General features: G+C 46.0%; 1 pseudogene; it reads left to right on the forward strand.

Annotated features, from left to right (window-relative positions):
• The first annotated feature begins 11,149 nt into the window (after positions 1–11,149).
• On the forward strand, positions 11,150–16,895 carry LOC110595107 (annotated as a pseudogene).
• Positions 16,896–18,445: the final 1,550 nt, after the last annotated feature.

The raw sequence follows: 18,445 nt of genomic DNA on the forward strand, positions 1-18,445 counted from the left end.
CCTCAGCCTGTAATCCTGCACTTTGGGAGGCTGAGGTGAGTGGATTGCCTGAGCCCGTGGGTTCGCGACCCACCTGGGCAACTTGGCAAGACCTCATCTCTACAATAAATCAAAAAATTAGCCAGGTGTGGTAGCACGCGCCTGTAGTTCCAGCTACTTGGAAGGCTGAGGTGGAAGGATCGCTGGAGCCCAGCAGGTCGAGGCTGCGGTGGCCAGGAGTGTGTCACTGCACTCCAGTCTAGGCGACAGAGTGAGACTCCAACTCAAAAAAAAAAGACACAAACACAAAGACATAAAGAAAAGCTAGGACCGGGTGGGACAGTTTCCTCTGATGGCAGAGAAGTGGCCCCAAACTAGTTCAGCATGTTTATTTTACAATCAAGCACAAAGGAAATTGAGAGGGGTTCGAGGTCTATGAGGGCACTACAACGGAATTTTGTTGCTACCTCAACAGCAAGCTGTTTGGTGATTATCTTGTTGTCAAGGCTTTATCTGTACTATTTGCACCCAGATGTATGGGCTCTGAGATGCTGTTCCGTGTAGCAGGCTGCATCCCTTGCTGTTTGGCTAAGGTGCAGAGCAACCAAGCAGGACCTTGCCTTCACTTAGGGCCTTGCCTTTGCTCAAGGTCTGCTGTCTGGACAGGGTTCATCCACTCCCCACATGCAATAGTAGCCAAAAAGGTAAAATACCTAAGAATATATTTACCCAAGGAAGTAAAAGATCTCTACAAGGGGAATGACAAAATACTGATGAAAGAAATTATAGAGGATACAAACAAATGGAGAAACATCCCATGCTCATGAAATGGAAGAATCAGCATCATTAAAATGACTATATAACCCAAAGTAATCTACAGATTCCACACAATCTCTATCAAACTACCAATCTCATTTTTTGCAGAATTAGAAAAAGCAATCCTAAAAAGTCATATAGAACCAAAAAAGAGCCAAAATAACCAAAGCAATTCTAAGCAAAAAGAACAAAGCTGGAAGCATCACACTACCTGATTTCAAATTATACTACAAGGCTGTAGTAACCCAAATAGCATGGTACTGGTACAAGAGCAGATATATGGACTAGATGGAACAGAATAGAGAATTCAGAAATAAACCCAAATACCTGCAACCAACTGATCTGTAACAAAACAGACAAAAGCATACACTAGGGAAAGGACACCCTATTCAACAAATGGTGCTGGGAAAACTGGATAGCTACACACAGAAAAATCAAACTTGATCCCTCTCTCTCACCACATATAAAACTTAACTCAAATTGGATTAAAGACTTAAATGTCAGACCTGAAACCATAAAAATCCTGGAGGAAAACTCTTCTGGACATTGGTCTAGACAGAATTTATGACTAAAACCTCAAAAGCAAAATGCAACAAAAACAAAAATAGGTAAGCGGGCCTTACTTAAACTAAAAATCTTCACGGCAAAAGAAAAGAGCAAAAAGCAACCTATAGAATGGGAGAAGGTTTTTGCAAGCTATGCATTTGACAAAGAACTAATATCCAGAATATACAAAGAACTCAATCAAATCAGCAAATAAAAAGCAAATGACTCCATTAAAAAGTGGACAAATGACATGAACAGACATCTCTCAAAAGAAGATATACAAATGACCAAAAAAAGAAAAAGAAAAAATACTCAACATCAGTCATCATCAGGGAAACGCAAATTAAAACCACAGTGAGATACCACCTTATACCAGTCAGAATGACCATTGTTTAAAAAAAAAAAAAAGATATGATGTGGATGTGGAGAAAAGGGAATCTTATACACTGCTGGTGGGAGTGTAAATTAGTACAACCTCTATGGAAAGCGGTATGGAGATTTCTCAGATAACTCAAAGTAGATCTACCATTTAATTCGGCAATCTTACACCGAGGTATCTACCCAAAGGATCAGAGGCCATTATTTTAAAAAGACACCTACACTTGCATTTCATCACAGCAAAATTTACAGTTGCAAAGATGTGAAATCAAACTAAATGCCCATCAACTAATCAGTGGATAATGAAAATGTGGTATCTATACACTATGGAACACTATTGAACCATCAAAAAGAATGAAATAATGTTTTTTGCAGCAAACTTGGATGGAATTAGAAAACATCCTAAGTAAACTAACTCAGAAACAGAAAAGCAAACATCACATGTTCTCACTTACAAGTGGGAGCTGGCCAGGCTCAGTGACTCAGCCTGTAATCCTAGCACTTTGGGAGGCCGAGGCGAGTGGATTGCCTGAGCAAGCGGGTTTGAGACTAGTCCCGGCAACTTTGCGAGACCTCGTCTCTACAATAAATCAGAAATTAGCTGGGCACAGTAGTGCGTGCCTGTAGTTCTGGCTACTTGGAAGGCTGAAGCAGAAGGATCGCCTGAGCCCAGTGGGTCGACACTGGGGTGGCTATGAGAGTGCCACTGCACTCCAGCCTAGGCAATGGCGTGAGACTCCAACTCAAAAAATAAAAAAATAAAAATAAGAGGCAGCTAAACTAAAGAACTGCAAAGGCATAGAGAATGGTATAAATGGACACTGGAGACTCAGAAGGTGGGGAGGAAAGGGTAGAGGGCTGAAAAATCACTTATCAGGTACAGTATACACAGGTGGGAGTGGTAGGAACACTTAAAGCCCAGACTTCTTTGCCACTACACAATGCAACCATGTAACCAAAAACTAGTTATATCCCCTAAGGCTATTGAAATACAAATTTCAAAAATTCACTTTACGTTTGTTTATGGAGTTTGTATTACATGTAACTATCACACTTGCTATTACCTCTGAAAATGTTAGGCCAAAATGAAGTACTACCACTCCTGTTTTCTAGGCACTCCCTGTGCCCTTTCTCATGCTGTGTCCTCTCTCTGGAGTTCCTTTCCCCATCTCTTTGTGTCCAAATCCTACCTCTTGGTCAAGGTCCAACTCGAAGTTCCCTCTTTCCTGATGATCCTCCAGCTAGGGGAATCCTAATATCTCATCTAATCAACAAGCATTGTTGGAGCCGGGCACCGGGTTAGGCACTAGGAATACATTAAATTAAAGCTGCCCTTGTACTCAAGGGAATCAGTCTAAAAAATGGTAAACTTGAGCAAAACAATATTAAAAGAACCCACTTCATAATACCATGCTGTATATGGTAACAATAGACATGTCCCACATATGGATCCAGACCTTTCACAAAAATGGGCATGATTTACTTCAGGGGAGGGGAAACTACAATGATAAAACACCTGAGCTGAGTTTTGACAGATGAGTAGGAGTTTTCTAGGCAGACAAAGGAGAGGAGAACGTCATTCCTACAGAGGGGACACCAGGTGCAAAGGCATAGAAATGTGAGCCAGCATGATGCATTTGAAGAACTATAAGCCATTTGGAGTCATAATTAAAGTACAAAGTGAAAGGGGAGATGTGGAGGCACCAAGAAAAAGCAGCAGGGCCCAGAGCTGGAAGGTTTGCCTGGACTTTATGCCTCAAACTTTTGGGGACTAATGCTGGAGTTTAAGCAGAAGAATGAGGAACCAGTTTTTGCCTGTAATAAGCTACCCAGTGTCGGTGGCTTAAAACAACATAAACCAGCATATGACTTTCAAATCTGTAGTCGGCTGAGTGTTGGCTGATTTGGGCTGGGCTATGCTAAGGTAGTTTGGCTTTTCTCCATGTGTCTCTCATCTCCCATCTAGGACTGCTAGGACAGCCTGGGCATGCCTTGCTCGTGGCAATGACAGAGATGCCAGAGGCAAAGGGAAACATGAAGATGTCTTGAGGCTTGTGCTCAGAACAGGCACCTTGTCACTTTCACCTCATTCTTTCCACCAAAGGGAGTCATGTGGCCTAGTCCAAATTCAAGGAGTGGGGATCTAATGAGAGCACCTGCCACGTCATGTGACAAACAGCATGGCTATCAGGAGGACCAAAGAGTTGAGTCCATTCACACACGCTACCACAAGCGATGCAATCAGGTATCTGTGTTAGATCACTCGGTAACCACGTGCAGGGTGGATTAGACGGAATGAGACAGTTTCAGAGACTCGGGCAACAACGAAATGAATGCCCCAGGATCTCACAACCCGCTCTTTCCCTCTATTCCACGTACTGGGGTTTAGCCTGATCAGGCAAAGAGAGGTCTTATCTTTAGCTTTTTGTTCAGTTCTAAGAGCTCAGCCGGCACACTCTGGTACATGCACCAGTGCATAAGGAGCCTTAGAAATAAACAGATAAAGGCTAATATTCAATAAACTAGTGAACAAGAGTTTTCTTTAACTCTCTTGGAAAAGACATCTCTGAGACAAAAGCAGACCTGAGCTGCAATATTGGATAAGCCCCACTGATCACAAGAAAACCTATCGTAGGTAATTGACTATTGGCAATGCAACAGAACCAAATAAAGCAAGTAATTAACAATTATTGTGCTTGGAGGTAATGAAACTACAAATCCAGGCTGCCTAGGTGTTTGTCCTAGGCATCGATAAGAATAAAGTGTTTGTTAGTGGGTGAGTAACCCAGGTGTGAAATTCCTTTTATTAGACTAGATCTAAAAATAGGTTTGAACTACAGAGTGGAAAAAATAGAATTCATCCGTACTTGCTCACTAAGGCATCCAGGGAATAAAGTCAAGGTGCTGTTTTTTGTTTACAAAGGGGGAATGATGGTAGATTTTTATTTGACTGGCTATTTCTCTCCCTGTATCTATGTCACTTTGCAGAGGTGACTTTCTAGCTCTTCCTATCCAAAAGGAATCTATTTCCTCAGCTCCTGAATCTGCAGTTAGCCTTGTTCAATAAAATGGGGTGATGCTGTACTAATTCCAAGCCCAAGTCTCAAGAAGCCTTGCACCCTGCCACTCACCCACAATGTGAACAAGCTGAGGCTAAGTTGCCAGAGGATGAGAGTTCAGGAGTCAGTGCCACTATCCCAGCCGAGGCCTTAAATGTGTCAAAATCGGCAAGGTCAAACTGCAGCTCATCCACAGCTCACCACAAACGCAAGAGGAATGCCAGTTGAGTCCAGAAAACCTACCTACCTGCTGAGCCCATCTTGAGCAGCTAACCTACAGAATCTGGAAGTAAATAAATGGTTGTTATTATAAGCCACTAAGTTTTAGGGTGATTTGTTACACAGTAATAGTCACTGATATAGGAATATCCTGGATCAAAACAGTTGGAAATACACCAGGACTTGGAAAAAATAATGATAATCACTACCAATTATTGGGCACCTACTGTACAAGGAGAAAACCCCCAAAAAACCAGGATTATCTTTTTTTGGAGGACAGGTCCCTGATAGTACACTCAGAATTTGTCCCTCCAGAACAAATAGTCAACTAAAGTTTTTATCTGGAAGTTTTGAGAAGGTTGCATCACAATTTGTGGAAGAAACATCCCAAGTTTTGGCAAACGGGTGACTCATTCTTCCCACCATGACAACACACCTGCCCACACTACGCTGAGTGTTCAGCAGTTTTTTACCAAAAATGGCATGCCCCCGTTCCCACCCTCCCTAGTCATCTGATCTTGCCCCAAGCGACTTTTTGTTTGTTTGTTTCCCAGATGAAAAAAGTCCTCAACAGAAATGTCTTGCTAATGTGGAAGAGTTGAAACAAAAAAATGGCAGAAACACTAAAAGGCATTCAAACTGATGAGTTCAAAAACTGTTTTGAGCAGTGGAAAAAGCATCTCAATAGGTGTATGGCATCAAGCGGAGAGTGCTTTGAAGGTGACTGAAGTTTAAACATGTAAGAATAAATACAAAGTTCATTATAAATAAATTCTGGGGAGGAGGGTTGTGCCCCCTTCATATGCTGGGAACCTTGTATATCTGAAATTTTGTTAGGTACTTCATGTATATATCACCTTACTTCATCTTTGCAACCCTGCAAGGTAGAATTATTTTCACCATTTTGTAGATGAACAGATAAGGAAACAGGCTGGGAAATAGTTTAAGCAACCTGCCCAAGGTCACATAGCTACAGTGGATTACATACAAACATACTCCTAGGCAAGTGGGGTCTCTCAGAAGGAGTCCGAACCACTTCCAATTTCTGTGGTGCCTGCTATACTAATAAATGAAGATATGAAGAAACAATTGCCCAGTTGTGATATACAGTCACAAATTGCTTAACAATGGAGACATGTTCTGAGAAATGCATCATTAGGCGACTTTGTCATTGCACAAGCATCCTAGAGTGCATTTACACAGACCTCAATGGCAGAGGTTTATGTAAGTGCACTCTAGGTTTGTGTAAGTGCACTCTACTATACACCTAGGCTAGATGGTAGAGCCTATTGTTCCTGGGCTATAAACTTGTCCAGTATGTTACTGTACTGAATACTGTAGGGAATTGTAACACAATGGTATTTCTGTATCTAAACAGAAAAGATACAGGATTATAATCTGTGGGGCCATGATTGGTCATATATTCAGTCCGTTGTCTGCCAAAATGTTCGTTATGTGGTGTGTGACTCTTTACATTTATCAAATGAACGCTTTTAATACCAAAAAAGGCAATGAGATATAATCACAGGATCATATCTCAGTATTTATTTTAAAGCATATTAGTTTATAATGTGCTACAAATGGTGAGGTTCAGTGATGGGATGCAAATGTTACTTTGTCTAACGAATATTTTCTCCTTTGATCTAGTCAATGTACACCTGTCTGTGATGGAACATATAACTTCCTTTGGTGATGCTCTGTTTTGGATGTTTGATCCCTCCAAATCTCATATTGAACTGATCCCCAGTGTTGGAGGCAGGACCTCATGGGAGGTGTTTAGGTCATGGTGACAAATCCCTCATGAATGGCTTTGTGTCTCGTCATTGCAGAAATGAGTGAGTTCAAGCTCTATTAGTTCCCATGAGAACTGATTGTTAAAAAAACCTGGCACCATCTTCCTGCCAAGCTTTCTCTTTCTTGCTATGTGATCTCTGCACACAGTTCCCCTTCTCCTTCCCTCAGGAGTGGAAGCAGTTTGAGGCCCTCACCAGAAGCAGATGCTGGTGCCATGCCGGCACCTGCAGAACTGTGAGCCAAGTAAACCCCTTTTCTTTATAAATTACCCAGCCTAAAGTATTCCTTTACAGTAACACAAAAATGAATGAAGACAGGAGAAGACAATATCAGAAGATTCAATATGAGGCATTTCATGAGATCAGGCCCCGCCATAGGGGCCTCCTGGCCATCCCATGTTCCCAGCCTAGCCCCCACAAGAGACCTGTGCATGGGCACAAAAAAAAAAAAAAAAAAATCCATTCTTCAGTTCTCAGCTAAAAAAATGAGCCCCAGGGTGGATTTTTACAGAAACTGGAGATTCTGCTCTCATCAGAGAATTGAGCCACCTTTGTTTTCATCACAAAATGACTACATTCTGGGATGTTTTCACTCCACTATGTCCAGGCTTACCCAGAACCAGGAAAAGTAGACTTTTACCAAAAAGTCAGCCAATATTGCCAATCTAGACACAGAGAAGGGGACAGGAGATGGTTCAAAGTGTTGGAAAGGCACCTCAGAGATCACTCTGGGATTGGATTTTAAAGCACAAATAGGAGTCTGTTGGGTGGAAAGGATCATGGCAGGCAGCCGGAACAGTGCTAGCAAAATCATGGGGTTACGAAGGCATGTGGCACATGTAGGAATGGTGCAGAGGCTAGTGATACTAGAGCCAGGGGTTAGTGGAGGCACATGGGGTGAGAGGGGAGGTTGGGGAAAGATCAGAGAGGGCTCGAGCAGGCCCAGCCAGGTCTCCCTCCCTTGGATGCAGCCTCTTGCTGCCAAAGAGGAATCTCAGCCTTGGAGCACAGCTATGTGTCCAGAATAAATACCTCCAGGTATGATTCCAGACACTCCTTGTGGTGGCAAAATTTCTCTTTTCAAAAGTCATCAGCAGCCCCTTGTTAGTGATCACACTTCTGCAAGCAGCTACAGGCCAGGATCAACTTGGAACTTAAGTCCTGAATTTCTCCACAGATTTGTGTTACTTACAAACCATCCTGGATACCTCCCTGCTTCTAGACAACTCTGAGGTCTTTTACACAGGCCAATCTTTTTAGAACTGAAAATTAATGAGGTTTTGAAGTAACAAAGTCTTAGCTTCCTCATAACTTTGCAGATTCAGGAGTAAAAGTCTGAGAACATTGGTTTGAAGGCAGAGAATGACTGAAGTGATCTTGAATCATCATGTCTTGACCCCTAGAGTAATCAGGGCTCTCTGAGATCACCTGGTCCAGGGATGGCAAATATGTGACACATGTACTATTCTTCTCCCATCTGGTATTCAGGACAGACACTGTTAATCTGTTGCCACACACTCTTCAGCTGAGCCTCTACCCATCAGAGGCGGTCCATGATTGAAAGCCAGATGGTCATACCTAATGGTTTCCATTACTCCCATTTCACAGAAGATAAAAGGGAGGCATGGAGAGAGGTTAAGGGGCTTGCCCAAGGAGAGCTTTCCTGTCCCCTTAGGCAGAGCCTCCTCATCATTTCTGCATGATTTATGGAAGATAAACACTTTTATGCCTTAACTGTGATCAGGGAATGACTGTAGCACATGGGAAGGGATTTTAGAAGCAGCATCATTTTTTTTCCATTTCCAATTCAGGTTGCTATTTGACAGTGCTTTAAAAAGTGTATTTTATTAGCATAATAAAAGAACACATAAACGGTTAGTAAGTTGTGCCCACACATTTAATAAAACCCTAAGGAATTCATTTATTGACCCTTGGGCCAGGCAGGCTACTGGACACTGAGTTTACGATGGCATCAAGGAGACCCAAAGGGTCCAGGGGGTTATTCTGCTCAGTTGGGGGGGGTCCAGGCTGACCTCACATTCAGGCTCAGTTCAACTCCCCCTTCCTAGGGCTGGAAGGGACCCAGAGGCTTTGTCCATACCACCCTTACCGCATCCGTCATGCAACCCTCTCTAGAGCCCCCAACAGGTCCTTGTCTACACACCCCAGGCTGGGGGGAGATCACTACTTCCCAAGACTGTCAATTGCATCTTCAGCAGTTCTGCCTGCTACACATCCTCCTTTTGCAGAAAGGGAAAGAGCCAAACCAGTCCTGCCTTTGTCCTGTGGGAACTGGCTTTCTAGGGGCCAAGGAGAGAATATTGAGGGGAAGGGGTGTCTAGTGAGAGAAAGACAAAGCCAAGGGGAAAAGGAAGGCACTAAAATTGTCCATTCCGATTGACAGTGCGGCAAGACCACTTCATCTCCCTGCTTACAACTCTCACTCCTAGTGGTGGAGCATCATCTTGCCTGCTATGCCCTAGTATGTGCCAAGATGAGATCTTTGTAAATTCCAGCTCCTGCAGAAGACCCAAAACGCATTTTCTAGGGGATCCTGTGTGAGAGAGCTGGTTGCTATGGTAACAATTGGAGATAAATTACGCAGAAATCCCAACCAAACTATTCATCAGAAAAATGAGGAAAGGGCCAGGGTGGTAAATAAGCCAGATAAGAAACCAGCCCCTACAGGAAGGACAGAGAACAGGGCCAACCCCCCATCCTGGTGACACACCTACTCATCCCTCCCTTTGATCTTCTGATGCAGAAGGAAGGGCAGCTGGAGCCCCAGGGGGAAGCTACCCCCCTACCTCTTCTCTCCAACTCTTTCTTTCCTCATCCTTGTGGAGTCAGAGAGGCTTGAAAGTGGAAGCTGTGCCTGGCATCTCATCAGTGGAAAGTAAGAAGGCCCTAGGGAGCAGGAACATCAAAGGCAGAAAAGTTGGAGTCTAAAAAAAAAAAAAAATCTGGCCAGCTTGAAAGAAGTGTTCTACTGAAGTGTGGTGATAAGAACCGGATTAGATTCAGCACTGATGGATCATAGAAGGATTAGAGTGAAGGAGTCCAGATCTTAACAAGCAGTTTTCAGGTTGGTTTGTTTGGGTTTCTTCCAAGGACTTTAACTTCCTCGCTTTCATGTTCATATTTGGCTGTCTTAAACAAGGAGAGGTGTGGAAAGCCTCGTATGTCTCTTCCAAGTGACATAGGTCCACCAGAAATCTGGCAGGTCCCACCACAAAGCCCTCTGCTGCATGGGGGTTAGGGGATGGGGACACATGGCTTGCTCCGATGACAGGAGACACTCCGAAGAGGAAGCCTTCCCTTTGTACTTGGAGTCCAGCAAAGGGAACATACATGCAACCAAGAATGGATGACATGCTTCAGGACTCCAAGGGGAGAATTCCAGTTGCGCATGATGGGCTCCACTGCAATGGTGGCCCCTGCTGATCAGGCCCTGTGTTGGCCGAAGGCCCCTGTCTCGGGCAGGTGGGACTAAGGCAAGGGAACAAGGGGAGTTAAGTGCACTGGAGAAGACTAACCCTGACTTCACCGCAAACTCACAGCAGGATCATGGGCAAAGCCCTTCCTGTGTCTGGGCCTCAGTCCCCCAAACTGTACAAGGAAGAGCCTAGGCAAATTGAGGTCAAGATCACCATGTTACTAGGAGTGATGGGCCTTGATGCAAAGTCTAACATGGAACCTTCTCTCCCAGCTCCTGTTTCTCCTCCAAGGGGACATAATTAAGGATGTCATCTTTGGACAAGAAAAGTGGGGAACAAGAAAGAGCGAATCCCCCCCTTATAAAGCAACCCTGGGAGAGATCATACCAGGGGATAGGGAGGAATGTGGTGAAGGCTACAACAGGAGGCAGTCTGAAGCCCTCTCTTGCTCTAAAATGTATATTTCTTTTTCTTTTTTTTTTTGAGTTGGAGTCTCACTCTGTCACCCAGACTGGAGTGCAATGGCCACTCCCGGCCACCGCAGCCTCGACCTGCTGGGCTCCGGCGATCCTTCCACCTCAGCCTTCCAAGTAGCCAGAATTACAGGTATGCGCTACCACGCCCGGCTGATTTTTTGATTTATTGTAGAGATGAGGTCTCACTGCCCAGGCAGGTCTCGAACCCTCGGGCTCAGGCAATCCACTCACCTCAGCCTCCCAGAGGCGCGGGATTACAAGCTGAGCCACGGAGCCCGGCTAAAATGTATATTTCTTAAGTGAGAAAAGAGGAAGGGGAGGTGGTGAGAGGATAGAAGGGGGCTTTACATCCTGGAGGCAAGAGGCAGAGGCAGGGAACCTGGATTAAAGCCATGAAGATAAACTGGGACAGCACCTACCCATCTCCCCTGCCACATGCACCAAAGATGCCGCAGGAGAAGCAGGTCTTCAGGAAAAGCCACTGGCTACACAAGCCACTCTGCCGGCTACCTCTTGTTAAGTGAGCCTCCCCAGAGAACTGTCTGAGCAGGGATGCCTTGAAGGGCCCCAGAGAGGGGAAGGGACTGACTCAAGGTTTCACAGTGAGCAGGTGAGAGAGGCAGGACTAACATGCACCTGGGTCTCCTGCCCTCAGACCTACTCAGTTTCCACTGTCTAGTGGCCAAATATCCTTGCCCCATCTTCTTTGGGCCTTTCCTGTGATCCGTGTACATTCTGCAGTGAAAATGGCAAAGAGAGACCCTGCAGGGATTGGAAATTTCTCATCGTGGGTGGCACTAAGGCTTCCCTGCTCCCTGGAGGAGAGAAATGAAGAGTTGATTAAGTACTCGAAACATCCCTGCCTGTGGACCATTTAATAAGCGCCTCGTCCATCTCTCAGGCATTAGAGCAGGCATTTGGTTCGGTAATCCAATTTGGCAGGCTTCTCCCAGGCTGCCACTGCTGACTGCTGGGCGCCATTTTGTTTGATGTGTTAGAAATCAATGCAAGCTCCCCACACATGCTCTCACTACTGCTTGATTAATTACTAGCGAGGCCTCTCCCTTGCACTAATCACTGACAGAGCTACCCACCATGGTCCGAGAAGGTTTGAGGACCTGCTGATGATCCAAGCATTCCCCTGCTTCTCTCTTCTCTCAGTGTAACTCCTGGATCTGAATAAATCAACAAAAGCAGGTGTGGGTCTGCAAAATCTTCACTGCCTGAACTGTGATCTATGCTATGCTGTGCACTTAGCAGGAGGAAGTCTATAAGGAGCCACAGGAGAGCATTTCGGCATCTTGCATAAAACCCAACAATAGCATTGTCATTTTGTTATGCGATGTCTCTTATTCAGGTACAGAATTAGTGATTTCAACCAATAAGACTCTGAGTTATTAGAGTTTCTCTTTGCCGTGGCCACCAGGAAGCTCAGATCTAAATGCAAGTTCATAGTTTAAGATGCAGGTATTTTCCTGTTCATTCAGTGAGGTTTCTCACATTCTTTTAAATAAACATTTCAAACTATTATATGTTTTTCTTTTGTGAGGATTTATCATTTTTCCCTGCAAACTTGCCATTAGCTGTTCCCTTCTTTCCCAAGAACACTCTTGGAAAAGGAAGATGAAGAGGACAGTAATTTTTGCCTCCATACGATTCATTCTGCACAAGACACCGCCAGGGTCTTCCTAGGAGTTCAGACACCCCATTCTTAGTCCAGGTGGTCTGGGTGGTTCCCCACTTTCTGGCTCAGCAGTGGACCTTGCACTCCTTGGGTCATGATGATGAGACTGGAGTGACAACTTTTACCTTAAGGTGGTCCAATCAGTGTGAACATCAGAATTTCTGCTGGAAGTGCTGGGCAACGATTGTTGTCCCTTTCTGCAGGGTCTAAGCATAAAAGGACATGGGCTCAGTGACTGCTGGAAGCCATTGTGTGACCAAAAGAGAAAGCCTGTACAAGAATGAGTTGACCTTGAGAAGGAGGAACCGAGAGACACAGACAAAAGTACATCCTGACAACATTCTGTGAGTACATATATCCAGCTATTCCTGAAGTGGGATCTACCCCTGTCTGTGCAGGAACATGAGCCAATATATTGACTTTGGGCCAGATTTTCAATGACTTGGATAGGAAAAGAGCCCTGACAGTTTCTGAGGGTCAGGGAGGGAGTTTACTGCATCAGTGTCTTCAAGTCACCCTCACCCAAGCCCCCTCCTCAGGAGGCCACAGGTGCCCGTTACCAGTCCAGCATCCTCCCCAGGGAGGCAAGGATAGTCACAGTGGCACCAGGGGCCTCTTTAGCATCCTAATTCAGATAAGATCAGCCTCTGTTGATAATCATAGGCTCTTGTCTGCTGAAGGCTACTACGTCTATCTCCATCCAGGCCCCTCTGCAGCTCCCCACCTGGCGCCTCCCAGCACCTCAGCCTCAGCATTTCCCACCACTGGAAAGGTACCTTGGTCCATGGCAGCTTGAAGCCTCTGGGCATCTTTTTTCTCACGCATATTCTGCTGCCATCCAACTGATCTCCAAGTCCAGGCAAACATCTACCAGATGTCTCTGAGATCTACTTCCACTTCCAGTTTCCACCGTTTCTGTTTCAATTCACATCAGACCCTGGTTTCCACATGGAAGCCTCTCCAACTAACTCTCTATGCCTCCGGTTGATGATTCCTAAAATGCCACCCTTACCACAAGGGCTCCCTGCCACCAAATCCTTCACCTAGAATTCAAGACCCTCATTATCTGACTCCATGCAGTGGAAATTCCAGCATAAATTACATCTTTGCCCACAAGTGCCTCACACCTCCCTTCCTTATCCATAATTTTGCTCAGTTTCTACCTCTTAAACTGCTATTCATCAGTCAAAGCACAGCTCCAATGCACCTCCTCTAAGAAAGGTTTCTAATCCCCCGCCCCCCCTTTTTTTTCTTCATTCGTTTTTGAGTCAGAGTCTCACTCCATCACCCAGACTGGAGTGCTGTGGCTGGAGTTACAGCCACTGCAACCTCAACCTGCTGGACTCAGGCAATCCTTCCACCTCAGTCTTCCAAGTAGCTGGAACTACAGGCACGCGCTACCACGCCCAGCTAATTTTTTGATTTGTTGTAGAGACAAAGTCTCACCAAGTTGCCCAGGCTGGTCTTGAACTCCTGAGCTCAGGCTCGACTCATTTTTCTTGATTTGTTGTAGAGATGAGGTCTTGCCAAGCTGTCCAGGCTGGTCTCAAACCCATGGGCATCAGGCAATCCTCTCACCTTGGCCTCCCAAAGTGCTAGGATTATAGGCGTAAACCACCGCGCCCGGCGCCCCTCCCATCTTAAGAGTGGGAATCACAGACTCTCATAGACCCAATACTTAGCTAGAAAAATTATGTTATAAAATTACACAGGCCCACCCTGGCAATTTTAGGAGCCAGGACAAAAGAGGATTCCTGCCACCCACAGTGCTCCTCTTCTCCGTCCACCCTCCCCAGACTTTGCCCTGTATTCTTCAGGGTCTTGTGCACACACAAACAGGGACCTTCAAGTCCCAACTGCACCCCACACTCCCCAACAGTCCTCTGCCCACTCCCCAAGTCACTCTGACCATCTCTCAGGGTACCATGGCCCTAGGGAAAAGGCCAGTACAGGTTCTGGAAGCAGTCCCTTGGATGGGAAATCCCAGGGTAGAGTGTGGGAGTGAGTTCTAGAGGGGCATGAGCTGCCCTGCGGGGAGGGCACAGATGGGCCCTCTGCAGTGGAGCTCCTCCTGTGTCAGGGTGCACGCGCATCATCCATGTGCACGTGCATCATCAGTGGGTGTGTCACCACGCACACAGGAGCATCGGGATCTCCTTTGTGTCTAACAAGCACCATCCCCTACCCCAGGCCATGTGGCAGCTGCTGGGCCACAGGCCACACCCGGAGTAGCAAGGGTCTAAAGCATGAGGCCTGGGTCCAAGGGTGGATGGCAACAAAGTCAGTTGAATGGCATCTTCTTTGATACTCGATGGGTAAAATAAACTTGGTTCTCCAGAACCAAGGGTCCAACTCAAATACATAAATTTGCAGTAAGAGCTGTGCTTTGCTTTTACAACTCACTCTCACCCACAGGGTCTCCAGCAGCCCGGAGAGGCTGTGATTTGGCAGATTGTTAGATTTGAACCTCTTGCCTCCATGTTCAGGCCTTTTGTCTGCCTTGTGTTGTGAAGACACCCAGGTCTCTTGGAGCAGGTATTAGAAAAATGGGAAATGGGTCATTTCTTAGGGACATTATTCTGCCAGTGAAAATAAACCTCACCAGGGCATGGTGCCTCATGCCTGTAACTTTTGGGAGGCTGTAAACTTTTGGGAGGTTGAGGCAGGAGGATTGCTTGAGCCCAGGAGTTCAAGACTGGTCTAGGCAACATAACAAGACCTTGTCTCTACAAAAAATTTTAAAAATTAGCTGGGTGTGGTCATACATACCTGTAGTTCCTGCAACTTGGGAGGCTGAGAGGTGGTAGGATCACCTGAGCCAGGAGGTCAAGGCTACAGTGAGTCAAGATGGTGCCACTGCACTCCAGCCTGGGTGACAGAGTGAGACCTTGACAAACCAAACAGAACAAAACCAAAAAGCACCTCATGTCACCATTGCAGAGCTAAAACCATTCAAGGTGGTATCTCAGGAATGTCTCCCCAGGGTCTTCCTTTCCCCACACCTTTTCGCCTGGATGGAATTTTACATCCTAGCTAATTACTCAACTTTCTTCTCACCTCAGCAATGGCTGACACAGTTGGGCCTCCTACCAGCTATTAATATTTGGCCCCCAGGCAATAAAATATGGCACAAAGGCTGGAGGGGGACAGGGTTTCCTTTCTTCTCCAGGAATCTTAATAAACCCCATATATATATATATATATATATATATATATATATGTTTGCCTCAGAGTCATCAGGACTGGAAGTGCGCTAGTAAAATACTCTCACTTTAAAGTGGGAACACTGAGGCCCAGGTAGTTTGCCTGAAGTCCTACAGCACATCAGTGTGAAGCTACAGCTAGGACACGGGTCCCCTCACTCCAGTCCAATTCTTGGCCTGCCCTACACAAGCTCTTTGCCAAACCCACCACTTACCCCACCTTGGCAAACAACAGATCCCTCCCACCTACATGCTTAGTATCTGAATGAATTTAAGCAAACCACTTGCTCTGAGATTCGGTCTCCTTACTGCTCAGAGGGGAAGAGCAATTCCCACCTGCTGGAGCCCCTGATAGATTTGACCATGGAGAGCAAGGACCAGCCCCCAGCTGGCACACGGTCCAGGTCCCTTATTTTCCTGCAGCCTGTTCATCTTGCAAAGCAGCTTAGGGTGCTGCTCTGTGATTGCATTTTCAGAGTGATGTCCTTTTAGGGTCCCTGGCTCTCATACCTGTAAAATCAGAACCAGAGACGCAGTAAACAGAGGCTGGTCACTCATACACACACTGACATGTACAAGAGCACTCACTCTTAGGACACCATGAACACACGTTTACACACACATTTACATACACAGAGATCTATATTTGACAAGGCTGCCTATCAAAGCACCCAAAGAATCCACCCACCCACCCATATAACACGTACATCTCCAGGATGGCAGGTCCCAAAAAAAGAGGAAGTCCCAGGGGAAAGAGTGATCTGGCCCCTTCCTTGGCAGGACAAATACAAATAGTTGGCCTCTTTTCCTCTTTCCCTGGAGCTGCAGCCATGAAGGTCTAGCTGTATAGTTTTCAGTAGGCACAAGAGCTACCCCAGACACAGGAGGCGCTATACCAGGACCGACGAAAAGGTTTACTAGTTTCTTAATGCAAAATGTGAGTCATCGTTCCTTTCCAAGAGGAAGCCTCAGCAAATAAACTGGACCGTCCTCTACAGAAGAAAACACAAAAAGGGGCAATTGGAAGAAATTCAAAAGAAAAGAACCTGCCGTGCGTCAGATTCCAGGGGGCCATTACTGATAAATCTCTTACTGATATGATGACCAAGAGGAATCAGAAACCTGAAATTAGAAAGGCTCAATGGGAACAAGCTATCAAGGCTGCTAAGGAAGCAAAAAAGGCTAAGCAAGCATCTAAAAAGACCGCCATGGCTGCTGCTAGGGCACCCACAAAGGCAGCACCTTAAGCAAAAGATTGTGAAGCCTGTGAAGGTTTCTGCTCCCCGAGTTGGTGGAAAGTGCTAAGTTGGCAGATCTGATTTTAAATAAAGATCTGACTGTAAAAAAAAGTAGTTGGCCTCCAGCCTGCCTCCCACACATGCCCTTCTCCTGCCCCCACCACTCCAGCCCTTACTCCTCTGAGCTCTACTTCTTCCCCCAGAGCTCCCACCCCCACAATAAGCTGTCAGTCACCATTTTCTCTGCTTGAGTCCTGCTGTGTGAGAGGGTGGTGTGCTCCACGTCCCAAGGGTAAAGGAGAGCAGGGTGAGATCACTGCGGTCTAGCCTCAGGTGAAGTATCTAAATAACTGTCATGCTTCTGAGCCTGCAGAAAGCAATTGCTTACTGGCATATCTGCAGTAACTGATTATGTAAGGAAAGTATATCTCTTCTTCCCAGCCTTGAGCCGCGCTCCCCAAAAATCTCCTTCCCATTATTATATCAACTTTGAAAGAGGTAGGTAGCCAAGAGGGGAGGGGAGCTAACTGGGACACCCAGAGCTGATCCTTTTGGTTAGTGCAGGTTCTGAAGGGGCCTTCATCTTCCCAGAGAAAAACACTGCTCTCTGATCCATGAGGAATGCAGCGAGCACTTCTGGCAGCTCTTCCGAGGACAACAGTCTAAAACCAGTGGGTGACAAGGCCCCTCCATGCCTGGGCGGAGGAGTAGCAAGGAGGCAGATGTCACCTGGTTCCCCTCCCCTCCCTGCCACACTGTTCCTGCCAGTTAGCTCATGCTGACCACTAGGTGCAAGGACGATGGCATGTTCCTGGAGGTGTGGCTTGGGGAGCACTGAAGAGCCACCTAGGACTTCCCACTCTTGGTCTCTTTGTCCAGAGCATGGCAGCTCTGTCGAGGAGTGACTTAGAGAGAAACAGAGGTTCTCAGGTCAAGGAGGAGTCATGGCAGAGAGGACCTAAATATGGGGGGAGGGGAAAAGAGGCTGGGAGAAGGTCAAGGCTGGAGAAAGAGAGAGTGGGAGGAGAGAGCAGCGTGGCTGAGACTACTTGTAGCTAACTTGATAATAATTCCCCCTGCTTCCTGGTTTTCTAGGAGTTGACAATGTGTCCAGGTTTCATTGCAGCCAGCAGCAGCCACTAGATATACTCAAGGCCAATGGGATGAAAGCAGAAGTCATTTGAAAGGAGTGTCAGAAAGCCTTTTTAATACTGTCTGTCCTTGGGCCCCCTCCTTTAGAGGGCCTTGAATATCACACAGAAACACACTGCTATGCTTTAAATGTGACCCCCAGAATTCATGTGTTGGAAACTTAATTCCGAATGCAAACAGTGTTGACAGGTGGGACTTTTAAGAGGTGATTAGGTCATGAGGGCTCTGCCTTCCTAGATGGACTAATGCCATTATCACAGAAGTGGGTCAATTATCTCAGGCATGGGTTCCTGATGAAAGGATGGTTTGGGCCCACTCTGCCCCTTCTGCATAGTTCCACCATGTTGTGACATAGCAAGAAGGCCCTTACCAGATGCAGCCCCTTCATCTGGGATTTGCCAGCCTCTAGAACTGTAAGAAACAAATTCCTTTTGCTTATAAATTACCCAGTCTCGGGTTTTCTGT

The sequence above is a fragment of the Carlito syrichta genome, unplaced genomic scaffold (assembly GCF_000164805.1).
Source record: "Carlito syrichta isolate Samal-C Ts95f unplaced genomic scaffold, Tarsius_syrichta-2.0.1 Scaffold267604, whole genome shotgun sequence".
Lineage (NCBI taxonomy): Eukaryota > Metazoa > Chordata > Mammalia > Primates > Tarsiidae > Carlito > Carlito syrichta.